This window comes from Suncus etruscus, chromosome 1, assembly GCF_024139225.1.
Source record: "Suncus etruscus isolate mSunEtr1 chromosome 1, mSunEtr1.pri.cur, whole genome shotgun sequence".
Taxonomy (NCBI): domain Eukaryota; kingdom Metazoa; phylum Chordata; class Mammalia; order Eulipotyphla; family Soricidae; genus Suncus; species Suncus etruscus.
In genome coordinates this window covers 82,080,925-82,102,557 of record NC_064848.1, presented here as the reverse complement: position 1 = coordinate 82,102,557, position 21,633 = coordinate 82,080,925, and the positions used below count along the sequence as shown (strand labels likewise).

At 36.5% G+C, this 21,633-nt stretch overlaps 1 protein-coding gene and 1 non-coding gene across 2 annotated transcripts in view; one reads left to right on the top strand and one right to left on the bottom strand.

The window, feature by feature from the left end:
- LOC126024807 (paralemmin-2) overlaps positions 1-21,633 on the bottom strand; it is a 327,444-nt gene that overhangs the window by 229,074 nt on the left and 76,737 nt on the right. The window lies entirely within an intron of this gene.
- On the top strand, positions 20,506-20,613 carry LOC126025200 (U6 spliceosomal RNA). The gene has a single exon (XR_007501246.1). It is a non-coding gene; the product is annotated as a U6 spliceosomal RNA (small nuclear RNA).

Here is a 21,633-nt window from a genome sequence, read left to right as displayed (position 1 = left end):
ATTTTTGGGAAAACCAAATCAAGAGAACAATAATATATTATGTCATACCAATGAGAATGGCACATATCAAATATAGTAGGAAAAGTCTGTGCTGGTGTGATGTGGGATGTGATGAAAACGGAACTCTCTTCCACTCTTGGTGAGAATGTTGTCTTTCTAGTCCCTATGAAATGGTACTGGAAAGTCCTCACTAATTTTAAAATTGAGATGCCATATAACCCAGTAATTTCACTTTTGGATATCTATACCCAGTAATCAAAAACATTCATTCAAACATTCATTCAAAAGAACATATGCACATTATTATTTATTGTTTCAATGAGTATGATAGATAATATATGGAATCAACCTAAATTTTCAACAATAGATGAGTGGATTATGAAGATTTAATATATATTTATGTATAAATATATGAAATGTAATGCTATCCAATGAAATACTAAGCAGCTGCAAGTACAGTGAAATCATACAAGTGCTGCAACCTTGTTGGAGCTAGAAGATATTATTTTGAGTAATTATGTCAGAAGAAAAAAATACCAGATGATGAAGGGGGTATTCTTTTTTTATAATTAAAACCCAACTACAAACATGTTTGTAACCATGATGCTTAAATAAATATATTTAAAAGAAAAAGAAAAATACCAGATGACCTCACTTATCTGTAGCATGTAGAACAACTGAATGAGAAAATATAACATAGTAAAGTAGAATGCATAGAACACACTTGACCATAGAGTTTAGGGAGAGGAAGGACAGAGAGGAAAAAAAATCAAAGTAGAAAGGAAGACAAGAAAGGAAACTAAAGAAAGTGATGGGGAACAGGGGTCATAGCTTCAGTTATCTTGATGATGTAAGAGTGGCATGGTATGACTATAAATCCAAAGCACAAATTAAACACTGACATGATATTTAAGCTACAACCATTGCAATTTGCAATGTGCCTGTTAAGGTGGCATGGAGGGGTACTGTATGATAGAGTATGGCAACATTGTTGAAAGGACTTAACACTGGTGGTAGAATTGATGTTATAATATTATATGCCTAAAACTCAACTATCAAAGAATAAATCATGGTTCTTTAACTAAATTTAAAACTTTAATAAGAAGATTTGACTAAAATGGGCAGCCACTCATTTCTCTAAGACTTGGTAACTTTCTGTTACCTGTAGATGATTTACATAGCTATACCAATATTTTAACCGTGACCTAGTGAAAAATGAAATGCTTTCTCCAACTTTCATAAAATGGCAGAAAATTTCTCAGTTATGAAGTAAAAGTGGCTGTTTGTCTCTGCCTCCTACTAAAATTTTAAAAAGGGCAACTCAGTTTTCTGTTTGTACATGGTAACTGATACAAGAATTTATAAACACTGACCCATTGTACATGTCTTCCAGTAAATGATCCATTTAAATTATCAACTAGGGGAGTAGGGGATTAAAATTATCAATTTATCTCATGTTTATAGTCCTTGCAAGAAAAATGAGATTGCTACTGTGGTATGTCTATATATTGATTTACAAATCTATGTGTCTACAATATGCATAATATATATAGTTAAAACCATGAAACAGTTGCATTTTGATTTGCACATAACTGGACCCCTAAGAACTAGTTTGGGTATAGCAACATAAAAGCAAGATAAAAACAGGAAATCATAATATTGCTTATGCCTATAAAGAGGTCTAATCCTGGATGCTGGTATGTTAGTGATTTTCCAGATTCTACAAATCAGTATTAATATGACACAAAGCTCACAACCAAGCAGCTTGTTTTCAGTAGGAAATGACCTCAGTAACTAAAGATAACTACCGTGGGAGAAATGTCTACATAGCTTTCTTCTTCACATTTGACCCAATTCCTTAACATCTAAGAGCCAAAGAAACTGCCTATCTTCTGAAGCCTGTTGCATTTAAGCAGAAGGCAAATCTAAATTTTAAGTTATGATATTAAAAGACATGGAAATAATGAGTCTTTGTTTTGTTTCTCTTCCCACCCACAACCTGATGACAAGATGCATAAAATCTGACTAGTCACTGATGTTTGGAACTACACTAATAAATGTCCCAAGAAAATCTCTGACATGAAAATTTATATTGTATTCATACCATATTCCCATTCCCCTTCAACATAACAAAAATCTTTATATAAAAAAGTAAGAGCAAACAAAATTTTTGCAATGCTGGGCATCAAATCCAGAGTCTCATACATGTGAAGTATGTATCCTGCTGATGAACCACATCTTCCGGCCCAGAGAATAAACTTCTTAATCATGCAACAGAAAGTTCACTTAAAAAAATTTAAAAAATGATTTTTTTAACTAACTTGCTGTATGACTAATGTTATTAGCCTTTTAAACCCCAAAACACCAACTTTAAAAATAGAAATCACTAACCTCAGAGCTCTAAGCTCCTGTGGAATATGATTAATGCAGAGATTTTATCCCATGAAACTGTATTTAAAACAGGTTTATCAAGTGCCAGAAATACTTGGATATAGCCTCCAATAATCCTGACAGCATAATCTAAAAGCATGCAAAAAATAGCATGTATACATGGGCATAAATACACCACACCCTTTCTCATACACATTTGCCCTTTTCCACAGCATGAGAAGATCATAAAGAATAGTGGGCAAAAGTGCAATGTGAATTTGAATTGCTAGGGAGCAATATCAGCATAGCCACGAAGGAGTGTGAAGAAAAGGCCAATAGATCTAGTACCAAGAGCAATATCCAAGCCATGAAGGTGACTTTCCAGAGGCTCTCACAACAGAAGAGAACAGAGCTGGAAAGACCACATTCTTTCAGCTATGCTTGGTGAAACAGGTTAAGTTCTCATTTTCCTTATCTTGATGAACATAGTATTTGAGAAGTGGAATTGCTATGATCTTTGAAAAACAGCTTGACCTACAACTCCTATTAGGAAATTATTCGTTCCCACCATTGATAGATAGAAACGAAGTGAAGAGGCTTCAGTGTTGAAACAATAGTTTAGTGGGGTAGGTTGCATGCAGTTAATCAGGGTTCAATCCCCAGCACCCTGTACAATCCCTTGAGCTCACAGGAGTTATTCCTGAGCAGCAACCAGGAGTAAGCCCTGAGCATCGCAGTGCATAGACCTAAAACAAACAAACAAAAGATATGAAGAGGCTTTAATCTATTTCTCCTAAGACCAAAATGGCTGCTTTCATTGCAGTAGGGTCTTAGGATTGATTACTTAATAGGTTAAAAAAAACAAAAACAAAAACAGGCCCTTTTCCCAACTGCTGCACTTGGTGATTTGGGGGGCAGTGTTTGATTTTTCATTATTTTGGGAAATAATTTAAGACCTTAGGAATACCAATACCTTATAAAATACAGAAAAAATAAACTTCACTTCTTGGGCTTTACACTCAGAAATCGCTCCTGGCAGGCTCAGGGGACCATACGGGAAGCTGAGATTCAAACTACCGTCCTTCTGCATCTAAGGCAAACGCCTTACTGCTGTGCTATCTCTCCAGTCCCTATTTTATTTATTTTTTTATTTTATCTTTTATTGCTTTTTGGGCCATTCCTGTCTGTGCTTAGTGGTTACACCAAGCTTTGTGCTCAGGAATCACTCCTTGTGGTGCTTGAGGGACCATATGAAATGCATGGTTCTGGTTGGCATGTGCAAGGCAAATGCCCTAACCTTTGTACTATTACTCTGGTCCCTTCACATTTCCTATAACATAACAGACAAAACGTCTTTTCTTTTTTTCCTTATTTTTTTATTTAAACAAATTTATTACATACATGATTGTGTTTGGGTTCCAGTCATGTAAAGAACACCACCCATCACCAGTGCAACATTCCTATCACCAATGTCCCAAATCTCCCTCCTCCCAACCGAACCCCCGCCTGTACTCTAGACAGGCTTTCTGTTTCCCTTGTACATTCTCATTATTAGGATAGTTCAAAACATAGTTATTTCTCTAACTAAACTCATCACTCTTTGCGGTGAGCTCATGAGGTGAGCTGTAATTTCCAGCTCTTTTCTCTTTTGTGTCTGAAAATTATTGTTGCAAGAATGTCTTTCATTTTTCTTAAAACCCATAGATGAGTGAGACCATTCTGCATCTTTCTCTCTCTCTCTCTGACTTATTTCACTCAGCATAATAGATTTCATGTACATCCATGTATAGAAAAATTTCATGACTTCATCTCTCCTGACAGCTGCATAATATTCCATTGTGTATATGTACCACAGTTTCTTTAGCCATTCATCTGTTGAAGGGCATCTTGGCTGTTTCCAGAGTCTTGCTATGGTCAATAGTGCTTCAATGAATATTGGTGTAAGGAAGGGGTTTTTGTATTGTATTTTTGTGTTCCTCGGGTATATTCCTAGGAGTGGTATAGCTGGGTCGTATGGGAGCTCGATTTCCAGTTTTTGGAGGAATCTCCATATTGCTTTCCATAAAGGTTGAACTAGACGGCATTCCCACCAGCAGTGGATAAGAGTTCCTTTCTCTCCACATCCCCGCCAACAATGCTTGTTCTCATTCTTTGTGATGTATGCCATTCTCTGGGGGGTGAGGTGGTACCTCATAGTTGTTTTGATTTGCATCTCCCTGATGATTAGTGATGTGGAGCATTTTTTCATGTGTCTTTTGGCCATTTGTATTTCTTCTTTGTCAAAGTGTCTGTCCATTTCTTCTCCCCATTTTTTGATGGGATTAGATTTTTTTTCTTGTAAATTTCTGTCAGTGCCTTGTATATTTTGGAGATTAGCCTCTTGTCTGATGGGTATTGGGTGAATAGTTTCTCCCACTCAAGGGGGGCTCTTGTATCCTGTGTGCTATTTCTTTTGAGGTGCAGAAGCTTCTCAGTTTAATATATTCCCATCTGTTAATCTCTGCTTTCACTTGCTTGGAGAGTGCAGTTTCCTCTTTGAAGATGCCTTTAGTCTCAATGTCCTGGAGTGTTTTACCTACGTGTTGTTCTATATATCTTATGGTTTCAGGTCTGATATCGAGGTCTTTCATCCATTTGGATTTAACCTTCATACATGATGTTAGCTGGGGGTCTAAGTTCAATTTTTTGCAAGTGGCTAGCCAGTTGTGCCAACACCACTTGTTGAAGAGGCTTTCTTTGCTCCATTTAGGAATTCTTGCTCCTTTATCAAAAATTAGGTGATTGTATGTCTGGGGAACATTCTCTGTGTATTCAAGCCTGATCTGAGGGCCTGTCTTTATTCCAATACCATGCTGTTTTGATAACTATTGCTTTGTAGTACAGTTTAAAGTTGGGGACAGTAATTCCTCCCATATTCTTTTTCCCAATAATTGCTTTAGCTATTCTAGGGTGTTTATTGTTCCAAATGAATTTCAAAAGTGCCTGATCCACTTCTTTGAAGAATGTCATGGGTATCTTTAGAGGGATCGCATTAAATCTGTACAATGCCTTGGGGAGTATTGCCATTTTGATTATGTTAATCCTGCCAATCCATGAGCAGGGTATGTGCTTCCATTTCCACGTGTCCTCTCTTAATTCTTCAAGCAGAGTTTTATAGTTTTGTTTGTATAGGTCCTTCACATTTTTAGTCAAGTTGATTCCAAGATATTTGAGTTTGTGTGGCACTATTGTGAATGGGGTTGTTTTCTTAATGTCTATTTTTTCCTTATTGCTATTGGTGTATAGAAAGGCCATTGATTTTTGTGTGTTAATTTTGTAGCCTGCCACCTTGCTATATGAGTCTATTGTTTCTAGAAGCTTTTTCGTAGAGACTTTAGGGTTTTCTAGGTAGAGTATCATGCCATCTGCAAACAGCGAGAGCTTGACTTCTTCCTTTCCTATCTGGATTCCCTTGATATTTTTTTCTTGCCTAATCATTATAGTGAGTACTTCCATTGCTATGTTGAATAGGAGTGGTGAGAGAGGACAGCCTTGTCTTGTGCCAGAATTTAGAGGGAAGGCTTTTAGTTTTTCTCCATTGAGGACAATATTTGCTTCTGGCTTGTGGTAGATGGCCTTAACTATATTGAAAAAGGTTTTTTCCATTCCCATCTTGCTGAGAGTTTTGATCAAGAATGGGTGTTGGACCTTATCAAATGCTTTCTCTGCATCTATTGATATGATCATGTGATTTCTATTTTTCTTAAAACGTCTTTTCTTTACTTCATTCCACAATTACTTTCTGGGTAGGCAACTAAAGGAAAAAATAATTCAGATAATTTGCTATCATAAAATTTAAAGAGATGATACATATATATTTATTTATTTCCTTTCTCTGGAAAACAAAAGATGCAACATTATAAACAATCAACTTTGAAAGAACTCAGATTGGTTCAATGCCATTCCACAAATGAGTAAGTGGTTTTATAGACTAATTGAAAACACAGGAAGGATGGGGAAAGATGCACACATAAGTTTCTGCTTTGTTCCATGCTAATATTTATAGTTGTAACACCCTCTTGTTCTCACCCTTTTGGCTATTATACCAAACACTCACCATACAGGATCTACTCTGAGGCATTATGAGTCAGTGAAGAATTTCCTTTTGGTTCTTTAGAAGAGAAGAGGTCAGGGCTTTTATCAGATACCACATTCTGAACAACATAACAGGGATTCGTTAGACATTTCTCAATGTCTCTAGTCAAGCCAATGGGAAGTGAGTACTGTATGAAGGTATGTAATTTTTCTGAACCCTTTTCCAAAATGCTTCTTAACGTTATATCTACTGCTTCTAATTCCTTTGACCTCCCTTTTATTCCATCCACATTTCTTTTTGTTTATTTGTTTGTGTGTTTTGTTTTGTTTGGAGACCAAACCCAGTGATGCTTAAGGGTCACTCCTGGCTCTGCACTCAGGAATTACTTCTGGAAATCCCTTGAAAGACTATATGAGGTGCCAGGGATTAAACCTGGGTTGGCTTTGTGCAAGTCTATTCACTGTATCATTGCTCTGGTCCTCACTTCCTTTCTTTTAAACTGCTTAGATTGAAATATTTTTTGTCACACCACAGTTGCTCAGAAACTCCTTCTAGTTTTGTGTTCAGCAGTTGCTCCTGCAGTACAAAGAGGACCATGTGGCACTGGTAATCCAAATTGAACCACCTGCATGTGAAGTATGTGCTCAGCTATCTGTCCCAGCCACACAAAAAGCAAGATTTCAGTGACTGTACAAATAATACAGGGGTTAAGATATATGCATTGCAAGCAATTGACCTTGCAAAGAGTGAAGATAAAAGTACCTCAAAATATTTCAGAAATGTGTCATTTGTCAAAGAAAAGAGAAGAAACATGCCTAATAAAAGCTGACATGTTTATGTAACTAAATTCCATTATTCATTGGCAATAGAGATGTCAATTAGAAAAAAGGATACAGATTCAATTTTGCAATTACTTTAATATAGTTCATCAATGACAGTATGTACATATGTATATGTACAAATAATTCAAGTTAATAAATATTTGGTGTGACTAATTAATATCTGCAATACCTCAAAAATAATAATCTTTTCATTTGATGGTCCCTAATTAAAAAGCAGAGGCACATCAAGAATAACTACTGATGGGGGCCGAAGCAATAACACAGCAGTAGATTGTCTGCCTTGTACACAACCGACTCAGGATGTGGTTCAAATCCCAGTATCCCATATGGTTTCCTGAGCCTGCCAGGAGCAACCCCTGAGTACAGCCAGGTGTGACTCAAAAACCAAAAACAAACAAACAAAAACTATTGAAATTTATACCAAATGGTTTGTTTATTTACATGGGTAATACTACTCTTTTTTTTCCATTAGTAAGTGAGTAGTTTTCAAGATAGCTTTTGGATAGAAAGACTATCTCCACACCTGTATAAATAAGGTCTATATAATATAGTGAGACAAGCAGCCTCATTTTTGTAAATTATTGTGTCCCCATTCATTTCAGTGAATGAAATGTATAAGTACCCTATACTTAAAGGGTAATAAATCTTGAAAAATAAAGTAACTTCTAAAAATTATCTGAAATTTTCTTAAACTAAATCCAAACTCTCAGTTTATGGTTAGCAAAATTATGGCATTTTGCCAAATTAAAATCAGCTGCAAAATAATTTCCTACTTTATCAGATATAGGTTAGTATATTTTTTGACAAGTTTTTCATGTATTAGTAAGTACTTCTTGTGATGCAATCCCAAGCAACATTCTAGACTAGCTCATGACTATGCAATAGTTTTTTTTTAACACCAGAAGACAGAAGTATTATTACTACAACCATCTAGAAATGGCCCATCGCCTCATAAAGGTAATTGGCCTAATATGATGCTTATATGTTGGCTAATTTCCAAATTCTAGCCAATATCCATGGCAGAAGATGTATGAGCTTGAGATTTTATCTGCACTTTGGTTGTGGACTTTTGTCATTCAATATCTTAAGCAAGATTTTAGTCATGGATCCTTGCAATGAACTGATACTACAGTTTATGCCTCATTTCTTTAGTGTATGCTGCTTCCTGGGACTATAATTTCCTTTTCCCTCTTCCAGTAAATTTTCTTTAATAATAATCTCCAAAAGACTCCTCTGCAAGGTCATTTATATCATTGCAGGGCATTTGCTTGCCACAATTACTGCATAGTTTTATTCAAGTGACAATTACTGGATGAGTTCTCTATGCAATTATTGAGATATACTCTAAGAATATGGCAATGAATGAGATAGATACAGATAATGATCTTTTATTAATCTAGACCATGCAGGGGTCCTCAAACTTTTTAAACAGGGGGCCAGTTCACTGTCCCTCAGACCATTGGAGGGTCTGACTATAGTAAAAACAAAATTTATGAACGAATTCTTATGCACACTGCATATATCTTATTTTGCAATGAAGAAACAAAACAGATACAAATACAATATGTGGCCCGCAGGCCATAGTTTGAGGACCACTGAGAGGAAGAGAAATCTTAATATAATCTAAGACCAAATCATACCATTCACACCCCACACATTTCCTGGTGCAGATATCTCTTAGAAAACAAAGGGTCCTCTGGGATAGAAATGTGTTTCCTGGCTGCCTAACTGCAAAAATAGATTTACAGATCTTTCCTAAAATACCAGATTCTAGCCTAGAGATTATTTTGGCATTCTGGTAAAATCTGTTTTCCTTATGTGTTTTGGCAGAATATCAAAACTGCGTGTGCTTTTAATTAATCCCCAGTTTAAATTGAGGTCTATCATAATGCACTGACAGCAGAATTACTTTTGGTCTCTCTGCTAAATGGCTGACATGGTATATTTGACTACATTTATCTCTTTGATCCAAAAGCTGTCTATGGAAAAGATCCAAACTCAATATGCCCTTGTCTGTATTATTCTTTTTTAGCCTATTTTTAAAAATAAATTCTTTAGTTGAGTCACCGTGAGATACATAGATGAAAGGTGGTCATGAGGGGCCAGAATGACAGCACAGCAGTAGGGCACTTCCACGCAGTTGACCCAGGACAGAACTCGGTTTGATCCCCAGCTTCCCATATGGTACCCCAAGCCAGGAGGGATTTCTGAGTGCATAACCAGGAGTAACTCTGAGTGTCACCCTATGTGCCCTTCCCCCAAAAATGTCAATGCTTGAGTTTTCTTCATACAATCTCTAACACCTTCACCAGGGCACATTTCCCACCACCAATGTCCCCAGTTTCTACCAATCCTTCCTTCTTTCTTTCCCCTGGATGCGTCTGTGACACTTTTCTGTTTTTTCTCTCTTCTCTCTCTTCCTTTTTTCTTTTAGATACTGTCATTTGTAATATTGTTACTGAAGGAGTACCATGCATATCACTTTACCTCCTTTCAGCAGACAATTCTTGTTCCAATGGTTATTTCCAATTATCAATGTCATATTGATCCCTTCTCTGCCTTAACTGCACTCCCCTGCTATTTGTGGCAAGTTTCCTATCATGGACTGCTCCTCCAGGCACTCATCTTTATTGTCTTTGAATATTATTACCATACTATCTTTTTTTATATCCCATAAATAAGTGCAATTATTCTATGTCTATCCTTCTCTCTTTGAATTAGTTCTTTGGAAACATAAACTTATTAATCATAAAAATACTGTACTAGGTATTAGCTTGTTACTCTTATGATCTAATCTATGTTTCCAAAGAACTAAGCTGTAGTTTAAAATGTTGGGAAGTGTTCTCCCATCCTAAGTGTCCAAAGTGGAACAAAAAGTTGGGGGGTGTCTACTGCCAGTTGGCTGGCACAAGTCAATCAGAACCTAGAATATAAAGAAAGGAAGACACTCTCTGATTAATGACTGGCTACCTATTGACTGACTATCTGCCACCTGCGATAAGATAATAATATAGAAGCATAAAAAGTGTTGCAGCAGAATAAAGTATTGAAAGTAACATCATAGGAACAAAAATTCAAAAGAATTTGAAAAATAATAGCTAAGAGAGACCAAAATAAATCACTTTAAACCTTTCTTAGTTCAACATGCTAAAATATCCCAAGACCTTTCTCAGTATATATATATTATTCAAAGCTCAAAACATTTCCTTTGAAAATACCTAAAATATCTACAGGATATTTCAACATTAACTTATTTCTCCAGTACAGTTCAAGGCCCAAGTTTCAGAATGAGGAAGGGGTTGAGTCTGACATGGAGACCACCACATCCAGCTAGATCTCCGAAGCAATGTGGGGTACTGATGAGATTTTTCACTGACCTGATCTTGGAAAAACAGAATTGAATCATTTTCCTATATATTCTTAAATCCTGAATCTACATTAATCCTTTCAAAGATTAATTTTAATTGAAAGCTTTGCCTGACTCTTCGAGACTTCAAAGAGCAGGCATACAACTGGCTTTCACACTACTAATTTTATGGCTCAGTTGCTGTCATCAGAAAACAATTTTCTCAGCTTCCTTCACCTCTTCCTCCTGTGATCATTTTCCATCTGCATGTGGTAGCAAGATGGTTGTGACATCTTTAAGTTCTAAATGATCTCAACTTTATGTCTTTTATTAACTACGGGCTATAAGACAAGAAAAATTACTAGTGGCTGTGTGTTTGTTTTCACATCTGTAAAATGGAAAGGTCAGTCCAGTGCTTAAGCATTTAGAAAATTTTAATGAATGCTAGTGACAATGCTGTTTGCATGACACATTTTCTTACGATCAGTAAGAAATATCCATTTTCCTGATCAAAATTTCTAAAGCTGGGGCTGGAGCAGTGGTGCAGCAGTAGGGCATTTCCCTTGCACATGGCTGACGTAGGATGGACGATGGTTCAATCCCCCGGCATCCCATATGGTCCCCCAAGCCAGGAGCGATTTCTGAGCACATAGCCAGGAGTAAGCCCTGAGCATCACCGGGTGTGGCCCCAAATTTTTTTTTCTAAAGCTATCCTATACTAAAAAATCTGCAAAGACTTAACACTCTCACCCAGAATATTCTTGCTTCTCAAAATGTTTTTGTCTACCATTTTAATCTATAACAGAATTTATAAAAGCAGATTACTCTTTGGAGACAAACTAGTACTTTCTATTCCTGAACAGAAAGCATTTTACAAACAGTTTTTCTCTGAAACGAACCAGGTGGTTGAACTACGTGACAACCTTAAAATATGTGCTTGAATAAAAATAGATTGTCTCCCCAAAGCCAGAAAATAATTGTCAAGTATAATTTGGGCCACCCATTAAGAAAGTACAGGTTTAAAATTCACTTATTTGCACATTGCTTCTGAGCATTTAAACTTTAACTACAGTGCAATAAAATATGAGACATGGGGTACAATTTGAGCTTCTTGCTTTGATATTCTGGCTTTCACATCCTTAAATTTGCAACCAATAAAATGGTAGACTATCAGACTTAGAGACTCAGCTCAGATTATTGTCTTCTTACTTTCCTAAGCATTGCTTATTAGCTTCAGAACTCTATTCTCAACTCCGTTAAAGATGACAAAGACTTCAGGAATTCCATATATAATAACAGAATTTTTAAATATTAGAAATGCAAGAGAACCTATAATCAAAGACTTTATAATTTTTTTCGATGACTATGGTGAGGAAAGTTGTTGGATCTTTTTGTTTGTTTGTTATTGTTGGGGGTGGTGCTCAGGACTTACTCCTAGCTACACACAGAAATCACACATGGCAGGCAAAGTGTACCATAAAGGGTGCTACAAATCAAACCCAGGTCAGCCACATACAAGACAAAGGCCATTCCTGCTGTGCTATTTGTTACTTTGTTTTAGTGGGGGTAGTATATAATGAGTGTAGAAATCAGATTTTTCCACAAAATGTATTTATGGTAGCACTAAATTATTTATAAGAAATATAATGTGGGGCCCGGAGAGATAGCACAGCGGCATTTGCCTTGCAAGCAGCCGATCCAGGGCCAAAGGTGGTTGGTTCGAATCCTGGTGTCCCATATGGTCCCCCGTGCCTGCCAGGAGCTATTTCTGAGCAGACAGCCAGGAATAACCCCTGAGCACCAGGTGTGGCCCAAAAACCAATATATATATATATATATATATATATATATATATATATATATATCTTGGGCTGGCGAGATAGCATGGAGGTAAGGTGTTTGCCTTCCATTCAGAAGGATGGTGGTTTAAATCCTGGCATCCCATATGGTCCCCTGTGCCTGCCAGGGGCGATTTCTGAATGTAGAGCCAGGAATAACCCCTGAGCACTGCTGGGTGTGACCCAAAAAAAAAAACAACAAAAAAAAGAAAGACATATAATGTATATCTATGAATACACACATACCAGAACTCTTAGCTGCAAACAATGAAAAACAAAAGGTTAATTTAATAGAAAAAAATTATTTTACAAGATGTTAAGTCAAAAAAATAAAAAACAAAACAAAACAAAACAAAAAAACAAAGATATTAAGTCACTTGTATTATCTCTGGAAAGCCAGAAAATCAGAATAGAGTTGTTCCCTGGCCTGAAAATAATATAGGTACATTCACAGGGCAAAGCAGGCCAGGGAGACACCACCATCACTCAACTGGTCTTGGTAAAGTCAGCTGCCTTGCGAATGCTGAAGGCACTAGGAAGTACTGAGCATCACACATCCCCCTTATGTGGCTACTTCATAAAACTGAATGGATCTGCTGCCAACCTTGCCAAAGCAGATTCTGTGTGGTATCTGATATTTCTCATTCCAAGTCTGAGAGAGCATCTGACTGGGAAAGCGAAAGGGGAAAGTGAACTCAGTTGGCATGTTGATGCTTCAGTTGCCGGGAAAGTTGTAATAGCAAGAATCTGGCTTCTGGGCCCGGAGAGATAGCACAGCGGCGTTTGCCTTGCAAGCAGCTGATCCAGGACCAAAGGTGGTTGGTTGGAATCCCGGTGTCCCATATGGTCCCCCGTGCCTGCCAGGAGCTATTTCTGAGCAGACAGCCAGGAGTAACCCCTGAGCACTGCCGGGTGTGGCCCAAAAACCAAAAACCAAAAAAAAAAAAAAAAAAAAAAAAAAAAAAAAAGAATCTGGCTTCCATAGAAAGAGTTGTAGCCTAATGATCTAAAAAAACTCTTTAAATAAAAGCAAATGTCCATCATACTTGCATTATGAACATATCTTCAGTCTCCTAAGTGATAAAACATAACTAATTACTGGGGCTGGGGGCTGGTTACTGAGGTAGATTAATTGCTGATATGAGGAACTAACTGCTATCATGAGGGGAAATGGACTACATAAGAAAACTGAAGGAAGAGGTGGAAAGTTTGAACCGGATTTCTAGAGAAATACTCTCATTTTAAAGTAGAGTAAGTATACTTTCATGTCATTCTTTTACAACATTTATTTATTTTTATTGACATGGCATTGATTTCGAAGACAATAGGGCACCGGGATGCATGTTTGGCATGTGAAGGCTCCAGGTTCAATTCCCAGCACCACATGATCTACTAGGCATCATTGAGATGGTCCCAACAACTGATGGATCTGAGCAACACAGGACCGAGTATCAATAGAAGTGGTCTGGAGTCCCTGGAGCACTGCTTAGGAGAACCAAAAAATAAATAAATAAATAAATAAATAAATAAATAAATAAATAAATAAGGGTTTTACATATATATATGTTTTAAGTTTCAATACAATGTTACCAAATCACAGCACCATCAAAGCCCTGTTATCCCTCATCCAGAATCCACTGAAACCCTTCTTTCTTTCAGTTTATTCCCCTCCCACCTTGATAACCTCAGTTCTATGTTCAGCCTTGAAAGTTTCCCTCTGCCCCCTTCTAGAAACTATTATTCCCTTGCTTTCTTTCTTTAAAAATGCATATGAAGGGGGCCGGTGAGGTGGTGCTAGAGGTAAGGTGTCTGCCTTGCAAGCGCTAGCCAAGGAAGGACCATGGTTCGATCCCCCAGCGTCCCATATGGTCCCTCCAAGCCAGGGGCGATTTCTGAGCGCTTAGCCAGGAGTAACCCCTGAGAATCAAACAGTTGTGCGCCCCCCCCAAAAAAAAACAAAAAAAATGTATATGAAGGCCCGGAGAGATAGCATGGAGGCACGGTGTTTGCCTTGCATGCAGAAGGACAGTGGTTTGAATCCCAGCATCCCATATGGTCCCCCGAGCCTTCCAGCAGCGATTTATTTTATTTTATTTTATTTTATTTTATTTATTTATTTTATTATTATTATTATTATTTTTTTGGTTTTTCAGCCACCCCCATTTGATGCTCAGGGTTTATTTTATTTTATTTTATTTTATTTATTTTTTTGGTTTTTCAGCCCCGTTTGATGCTCAGGTCATTGAGTGGAGGAGATTTGGGACATTGGTGATGGGAATGTTGCACTGGTAAAGGAGGTATTCTTTACATGACTGAAATTCAACTACAGTCATTTGTGATCAATGTGTTTAAATAAAGTCATAAAAAATTAAAAAGAAAAAAAAGAGTGGAGGTATGCTGGGAAGTATGGTGGAGGGTGGTTTACACTGGTGGGAAGAATGACCCTAATTCACTTTCACTATATGCCTGAAATACAACTGTGAAAGACTTGTAATTCACAATAGTTATCAATAAAATTATTTTAAAATGCATATGAATCATTTAGTATTTGCTCCTTCAGCCTATTTAACTGTCTGTATATTACTCCATGGCACAGATGTACTATACATTACTAGTCCATTCCCCTATTGATGTATAACTAGAATTTTTGACATTTTTTTCTTTTAAAGTGTGTTAGTGAGCACCCTGTACAAATAATTGCTATATGCTAGTGCAGTTATATCTTTACATAAAATTCCTAGTAAAAGAATTGCTCTATTAGAGCAATTGCTCTGAATACATCTAACATGTTGATTTATATTTATAAGTCATTCTCAAAGCTACGAACAATATTTTTTAACAAGGCGTAGGACTAAAAAAATTATTAATTCTGTCTTAGGCACCACATTTTCAGGCTCATGAGAACTATGCTATGAAGATAAAAATATTTTAAAGCAGTATTTTATAATCAAATTAAAATGTGACTTTTTTATTGTTCACAGTCTTTAATACTCAGGAGTTACTTCTGGCTCTGTTCTCAGGAATTACTCCTGGCAGGTCTCAGGGCCCTATAAGATTCCAGAAACGTGGGCTGGCTGTGTGCAAGGCAAGCACCCTACCTGCCTACTATTGCTCTGGTCCCAAATGTTTGTGAATTTTAAAAGTAAAAATTACATATAAAGACAGGATTGGTATTACCGATTTTCCTTTATACTACTTGGCATAGTATTATTCCCATCAACATATTTTCACCATCTCTAGAGATTTTATAAGATCTTTTGTTATTCATCATAGTTAATTTTCATTTCATTTCTTTGTTGTTGAGACTGAGCAACATTCATATATTGGCCATTTTTATTTCTCTGTGAATTATCCTGTTTTCATTGATTCCTTACTTTTCCTATTCAAATCTTACATTATTAATGTATAAGCATTAACTTGGGGGCCACAGAGATAGCACAGTGGTAGGGTGTTTACCTTACATCCAGGATGGACGTGGTTTGAATCCCATACAATCCTGTGCCTGCCAGGAGTAACCCCTAAGCGCTGCCGGATGTAACCCAACCTCCCCCAAAAAACAGCATTAATTTCAGTTAAATATATATATATATATATATATATATATATATATACACCTTTATTTTCATGTATTTGCAGACATTTTCTATTTTTTAATTTTCAACAATTTTAGCATATTTATTGCTTTGACTGTTTCTATAACCCATTTTTCAATCATTTCTTGGATTCTCTTCATTCTTATTCCTCACACAAAGTTTAATTTGCTGTGGTTGAAAATAAGACAGTAACATGGAAAGACTCATAAACAAGTATACCTGTACTTTACTATAAGTAAAATAGACTAAAATTTTTGAGATAATTAAATGAGTAATATGAAATCCTTAGAGTAGTAACAAGTACATATAAGCATTCAATAAATGCTAGTTATCGTTACTAACTATATATACACACAAGTCTGTTCCAGAATACCTTATTCTGTTCCATTTTCAGCTTTAAAAACCACATGATTTTAATTATCATAGATTTATATAGTGCCTTTTGATCTGGTTAAGCAATTTCTCTTCTCATTTATCTTGGATTTTCAAATTTTTCTGACTGTCCTCGTTTATTTATACACACGAATGAATTTTCAAAGTTATTTGTCAAGGACCACAAAATCCCAACAGGATTTTAACTAAAAGTGCATTAAATTTATATATTACTCTAGGAAGCATGACATCTTTATAATATGAGTCAGCCTGCACAGGAACATGATGTGTCTATTTGGTTGAGTCTTTCATTACTTTCCTTTGAGTTTTATGTTTTCTTAATGTAAATCTTGCACATTCTTATTTGACTAGGTATTTTTAGTTTTTAATGCTATTAATTTATATTGCATCCATTTTATTGCTACATACTGGCAATTACAGTATATCTATATGGTTTAGGTTTGTATTTTTATTTTGTGTCCAGCCTTCTTTATGAATCTTTCTATTCATTGGTTGATGTTTGTTCAAGTGTTTATCCAAAATGAATGTCTAACCATGCCACTCATCTATCTAAAATTCTTTAATACATATCAGGATAAAAATCTTGATTTCTTTTTTTTTTTTTATTGAGATCATTGTGAATTACAAGTCTTTCACAATTGTATTTCAGGCATTTAGTGACAGTGAATTAGGGTCATTCCCACCACCAGTGTTGGCCTCCCTCCACCAGAGTTCCCCATATGCATCCCATATTTCCTCCTCTAACCCCCCAGGTCTACCAGTGTAAATTTTGTGTTTAGCTTAATATAGTTTGAGTCTCTTGATTCTACTGTCACTGATTTTGGCAAAAAAAATCCTTATTTCTCTTTTTTTTAATAATTTTTATTTTGACCAAAGTGGATTACAAATATTTTACAGCAATATTTTAGGTACATAGTGACATCGAATCAGGGGCATTCCTACCACCAATGTTGTCCTCCCTCAACCCCTGTTCCCAGCATGCATCCCATATTCCCCTCCTGTGCCCCCCAGGCTGCTAGTATAAATGGTTCCCACTGTGTCTAACTTGTTGTAGATTGGGTATCAATTCTGTTGTCGTTGACTTTGGATTTGGTGTTTAAGTCTGATCATTTTTTATTTCTACTCAATGTTCATATGACTGGTCTTGGTACCCTCCATTATTTCCCCCTCAGAACAAGATGGTTCAAGTTATGTGGTTCTGTTTGAAGGAAAAAAAGAAAAGAAAAGAAAAGAAAAGAAAAGAAAAGAAAAGAAAAGAAAAGAAAAGAAAAGAAAAGAAAAGAAAAGAAAAGAAAAAGAGAGAAAAAAGGGGGGGAATTAAACAAACAAAAAACAGGAAGAGTCCTTCTAGTCTAGAGGCTATAAATATCAACTTAAGAAAAGAAAGAGAAAAGGGAAGAAAAACATAACAACAATACAAAAAAGAAATCAAACAACAACAACAAAAAAAAAAACTAAAAGCCCCACAGCAATAAAGACAACAACCAAACAATAACCATGGTCCCCCCCCAAAAAAAAGCACAAAAATAGAAAAACAAACAAAAAACAAGCAATAACAATTACCAAAAATATTATTTGTGCTTACTTTTTCTTTTTCTTTCTTTTTTTTTTTTTTTTTTTTGCATAGACACAGTAAATATTGGGGAGATTAGAAAGAGAATTCCCTTGGACTAAGAGATACAGGGTTTCTCCGCCCTTGAAGTATACTGTCATGGGTATAACTACAGGCTCTGTACATGCTCTTTTACTTTCCCTTAGGTCCTTTTGTGTTGTCTGGAAACTTTCCACTCATTCGTGGATGATAAAATCAAGCCTCTGTAACTAGTAAACTTGGTATTTGAACAGGTCATAGGATGGAGTCTTTCTTTACAGTTCTAGAAGTTCTGTTCCATCACTGTTGTTTTAATCAGTCTTCTGTAGTTGGTGGTCTTAGTTTTTGCCCCAATCCTAGGATGAAGCCTAGGATAGAGTCTTGATTATGTTTCCAGAAGTTCTGCTAAGTTGCAGTTGTCTCAGTCAGACCTCTGGAACTAGAGATCTTGGTTGTTATACAGATCGTAGACCAAAGCCTATACTAGGGTCTTTTTTATTGGTCCCAGGATAAGTTTTGGCCAGTATATGGTTGTCACAGTCAGTCATCTATAGTTAGCGATCTTGGCTTTTGCACAGATCAAAGGATGACGTGTCTTCTGATTTCATCTTATCATTAGATGGTGAGGTAAGACAACCTGCTCTTAGACCAAGTTGTTGCCATTTCCTTGTTGTCAGGATGTCATATCAAGACTGGCACATATTTGTGTCAGAGCAGTATTAAGAATATCCCAGAGGGAGTTTGGTTCCTGGAATTGTTTTGGAGAACTGTGTCAGTTCTATGTCTGAGATCTAGATAGAGTTCAGGGTTGGATGGTGGCTGTCAAATCACATGGATTCAAGTTAGGGCCACATGACATATGTTCAAGGTGGGAGGCACCCCTGTATTGTAAAATGTTTGAGTTCTTATCCCTAGTAGATAAGAGCTTGTTATTATATATAAAGTTTCCCCCTTTTTAGTATGCCTTTGCAAAAAGAAATGGTGCTACATTATATTGCTGGTGTATTTGGAGGTAAGAGTGTCGGGCTCTATCATCTCTGTGCCCTGGTTTTGACCTGAGCTTTTATCCCAGGCAAGACTTTTTCTTGTAGGTTTTTGTACCCAGCATAACCAAAACAGGTGAAGTTAAGAAAGAGAAGAAAACAAAAACAAGACAAAATATATATGCAGAAAAAAATGTAAAAATGAGTTCAAAAAAGTAATTAAGGGAACAAAGTGTTGCAGGAAATTACCTTATATTTGGGGATAAACAGGTTAAGAGGTAGTATTACAGAGATAATAACTTATAACATTACAGAGTTAGTTACAGTATTACAGTATTACAGAGGTAATAACTTATAACTTATAACAGAGGTAACTTATAAAGGAAATATAGGCTTTCCCATTGTCTTTTGAGATATTCTTGTGGGGGGAAAATCTTTATTCCTGAACCATTGTTATTTATATATAAAAAGTATAGATTGAGGGGCTGGAGAGACAGCATGAAAGTAAGGCATTTGCCTTGCATGCAGAAGAATGGTGGTTTGAATCTCGGCATCCCATATTGTCCCCCGAGCCTGCCAGGAGCAATTTCTGAGTATAAAGCCAGGAGTGACCCCTAAGTGCTGCCTGGTGTGACCCAAAAACCAAAAAAAAAAAAAAAAGGTATAGATTGAGCACCTTTAGTTACTATGGAGGACAAGGATACATTAATAAAGAGAAAAATGCCACAAAGTCAATATTTCAGAGGTGTTTTATGCTTCATTTAATCTTGTGCACAGGGACCCATTCTCATCTCTTCTGATTCTTTTCAAGTGGTTTTAGTTCAGCTGTATAAATGATTTTTAATTCTCCTAAAACATCTTCTTGGATTTCTTCTTCTCTTATCATGTTTTTATTTGTTGACTTGAAATTTTTCTTTTAGAGTTTTATGTCTTGTGTCCAGTACAATCTCCACTGGGCAGATCTCTCTGAGCTTCCATTTTGAATTAGGAGATCTCTAAGCCATGTTCCATGTCTTACTGACCTCTTATCACAGTTCTCACTAAAATATAATTATTATTTTATTGGTTCCATAACTTTCCTATGGGCAGTACAGGGTAGGACAGATCATCTTTCTGTTTCCTTCTGAAATAGTATTTAGATGAAATTCAAGAAAATTTATCTGAGGCATAAATATGTTCTTTTTTTTTTTTTTTTTTTTTGGTTTTTGGGCCACACCCAGCGTTGCTCAGGGGTTACTCCTGCTCAGAAATAGCTCCTGGCAGGCACGGGGGTGGGGGGGACCATATGGGACACCGGGATTCGAACCAACCACCTTTGGTCCTGGATCGGCTGCTTGCAAGGCAAACATCGCTGTGCTATCTCTCCGGGCCCATAAATATGTTCTTAAATATGTTAACTGGCAGCACATTACCACACTGAGGTGTCAGTCAAACTTAGAGCCACACAAGTTAGCTCTGGGCAATACTCAATTAAGTGCTCGCTTCGGCAGCACATATACTAAAAATTGGAACGATACAGAGAAGATTAGCATGGCCCCTGCGCAAGGATGACACGCAAATTCGTGAAGCGTTCCATATTTAAAAAAAAAAAATACTCAATTAAACCAAAAGGGATTCAAAGAAAGAAGGATAGGGGCCATGGTTTCTTAAATGTCTATGGAGTCTGAAGTTTCTATCTTTTTTTTCCCTATCTCATGCCTTCTCCTCTCATTCATAAATTAATCTAGGATCAACAATATAATTTCCATCAACCCTAAAAAGGGATTTAAGAAGACTGATAAAAAATATGGTAGAATACATGCCTACTATATGTGAGGTCTTGAGTTCTATCCCTGGCATAGTATGGGTTCAGGAATAATAACAGGTGTGGCCTTGTGGCCCCTGAATACCACTGAGCATGGCTCCTACAAAAAATATTTTTTAATAAAATTAGAAATAAAACAACTATGAAATACCACCTCACACCACAGATATTGGCACACATCACAAAGAATGAGAACAAGCAGTGTTGGCGGGGATGCAGTGAGAAAGGAACTCTTATCCACTGCTGGTGGGAATGCTGACTAGTTGAACCTTTCTGGAGAGCGATATGGAGATTCCTCCAAAAAACTGGAAATTGAGCTCCCACATGATCCAGCTATACCACTCCTAGGAATATACCCTAGGAACACAAAAATACAATACAAAATCCCTTCCTTACACCTATATTTATTGCAGCACTATTTACCATAGCAAGACTCTGGAAACAACCAAGATGTCCTTCAATAGATGAATGGCTAAAGAAACTGTGGTGCATATACACAATGGAATATCATGTAGCCGTCAGGAGAGATGAAGTCATGAAATTTTCCTATACATGGATGTACATGGAATCTATTATGCTGAGTAAAATAAGTCAGAGAGAGAGAAAGATGCAGAACGGTCTCACTCATCTATGGGCTTTAAAAAAATTTCTCAACTATTTTTAGAGACAAAAGAGAGGAGGGCTGGACGTTACAGCCTACCTCATGAAGCTCACCACAAAGAGTGATGAGTTTAGTTAGAGAAATAACTACATTGCAAACTATCCTAACAATGAGAATGTATAAGGGAAACAGAAAGC